The 2,744-nt window shown below is 40.5% G+C and overlaps 1 long non-coding RNA gene across 1 annotated transcript; it reads right to left on the bottom strand.

Annotated features, from left to right (window-relative positions):
• Positions 1-2,059: 2,059 nt before the first annotated feature.
• On the bottom strand, positions 2,060-2,406 carry LOC120712088. Its single transcript, XR_005690683.1, has 2 exons — positions 2,306-2,406; positions 2,060-2,189 (listed from the first exon to the last, which is right to left on the bottom strand). It is a non-coding gene; the product is annotated as an uncharacterized LOC120712088 (long non-coding RNA).
• Between the last annotated feature and the right edge of the window lie 338 nt (positions 2,407-2,744).

Below are 2,744 nucleotides of genomic sequence, written 5' to 3'. Positions count from 1 at the left end.
TGAAAACCTTATACACATATGCTGCTTGTCTTGCATTGAGCTTTGTCAAATTGTTGTGACCCTTGAGAGAAATTTTTGTCATGCTTTCATGATCAAGATTCACGTGCACACCATATACCCCCTTGCTATGCTTATTTGAGAAGTTAGCATTGTACCATCCACTCATTCCACAAAATAAATGCTCCACTATATGTGTTGGTCTCTCTCTCCAATTTCTATCAAAAAAAAAGAAGAAGAAGAGAGGCATGGGCTATTGTGAAAAAAAAATATATATGGACACATGAAGGTCCAAGTACTGAAAAAAAAGAAAAAAAATGTGGGCACATGAAGGTCCATGAAAAAAAATTAGCCATGCTCTCAAAAGAATTTATATAGGGAGAGAGATCATACAAAAGGAATTTCCATTCCTTCCATCACAATCCATACACGTGCACATCTTGATCTGATTGTATGACTTGTTTTTCTCTTTGGATCCGATTTTTGACTTTGCAATATATGTGATACAAGTATGCCTTATCCTTCATACTCCACCCTGAGCTCCACATATAGCCATTATTAGAGGTAGGATGAAGGAAAGGCAAGTCAAATGCCTTAGTGAGGACACATACACATTGAGCGATCCGAGAGAATCAAATGAGGAGCTAAGCAAGGTTTGTTTTGAAAACTTTTTGAAAAATCCCAAGCTACATGGCATGAGGAGTAGAAGTGATTTGATTCGCGACCATTCCATCCCTCAACTACCCAAGATGGCATGATAGACACTTCAAAGTTCACAAGTGCAAGGTATGGTTTGGAATATCTCTTATGCTCGCTTCATACCTTTGGAAGTCATGTTCCACCTTAGTGTGGGGGAGTTGTTGACAGCTCTTAAGTACCAAATTTGGGCCGTCAACTCCTGCATAAATACATAAAATGTAAACACCAACATAGTGGTAGGGGTTTACTACTGACCATTTCTACGAGTGTTGGTAATTATTTGTATGCAGGTGAATTACGGGAGAAACCACACTTCAAGAGCAGGAAAACACACTCCACAGATCAAGGCAAAATGCGCAACTACATACAAGGATCAAATGGCCCACTAGATAGCCTCACATGAGAAGGAATGCAGCCCACAAGCAAGGTGAGACGTCATCAATCCGTGGCAACATCCTCTCGACAAATCAGACGTGTTCACGAGGATCCATGGACCCACCAGAGCTTCCAAATCGCCTTAATACAAGCCATGCCCCACATATATGAAATGGGGGCCCACCTAACAGTGTCCCGGTCAAGTTTGGGGCCGAATGACCACATTTACTGGTCGGCCAACCAACAAGGTCGGCCGACCATAGGTCAATTTGTCTCGGCCCCATCTTCCAGGTGTTGGCTCCCCATTCAATGCCAAGGTCGGTTCCAGGAGGCTCAGGGCTGAATTCACGGTAGAAGAGGCCATGGCACCCCTCTATAAATAGTAGAGGGGGGCTGCAAATGAAGGCATCCACCAAGTGCTCAAGTTCATGCCTCCTCTTGTGTTTAGAGTTGTCTTAGCTTAGGAAGAGGGTAGAGGTACTCAAGAGGGGCGCCGGTCTTCGGCGCTCTTCTCCAATTTGTACCTCTACGAGAGAGAGAGAGAGAGAGAGAGAGAGAGAGAGAGAGAGAGAGAGAGAGAGAGTAGTTCGGGAGAAGTGCCGGGGTGTCGGCATTCTGCTCCCGGCTTGTACCTCTACGGATGCTGCTACACTCTTCGGGTTTAGTAAGTATTCATGGTTCCTATCTCTAGTACTAGTAGGGTGCACGTGCGGCACGCACGTGTTTTAGAAAAATCAAATAAAAGAATTCTGTTACAAAAAATATGTATTCATAGCCACATCTACCATTAGCTTGTGGATACAATATTTAGTACATTGTTCGATACAAATTTACCTAAAATGAAAATTTTGAGATATACAGATCATATGGACATGACCATACATACATGCAACCCATTTAAGACATCGCAATAATTATATAGGAGGGTAAAGGTAAAAATAAAATATTTGCATTGGTCATATCTTGATTGTAGCACATCTTTTTTTTTCAAAAAATCCACATATGAATGCCACATCTAACATACATATTATAAAAATTTAATGATGCAGAATCTTCACACCAAGTCGCCAGAATTTAATTTCCAACTCATATCCCATTTATGATGGACTCCGGTGTCACTGCAAACGATTAAAGTTCCATTAAGTAAAAAAACCAATCAGATTGGCCCTTTGAATTTATAATGTATTAGTGATAACCAACATCTACACTAAAAAGGATACATCATATAAGATACCTTCATTTTGAAGACCGTAGAATATCTCTGAAAACAATATTTTTGGTTCTTCTGTCGGTGGGATCAAGATCTTTGTTAGGTTTAGCTAGCATCCATGTAGTTGAACATGAAACACCTCTTGATAAGGCAACATATAGCTATCCATGAGAGAAAACAGGCTCTAGAAGATAGATCCCAACATTTGGTATAGTTTGACCCTGAACTTTATTTATAGTCATTCCAAAACTGAGTCTTATTGGAAATTGTTTCCTCTTAGACTTGAAAGGTAGTGAAATATCCTCTGATGGAAACAAGGGAATCCTTGGTATAAAAACTCGATTTCCAGCATGCTGTCCATTTACAATTTCACAATCAATTGCATTGTCCTCAAAAGCCTTCACTATAAGTCGAGTTCCATTGCACAGTCCATGATGAGGATCTAGATTTTGAAGAAGTATGA

This window comes from Panicum virgatum, chromosome 6K (assembly GCF_016808335.1).
Source record: "Panicum virgatum strain AP13 chromosome 6K, P.virgatum_v5, whole genome shotgun sequence".
NCBI classification, from domain to species: domain Eukaryota; kingdom Viridiplantae; phylum Streptophyta; class Magnoliopsida; order Poales; family Poaceae; genus Panicum; species Panicum virgatum.
Note: the sequence above shows the minus strand (reverse complement) of the source record. Positions and strands in the feature narration are given on the sequence as shown.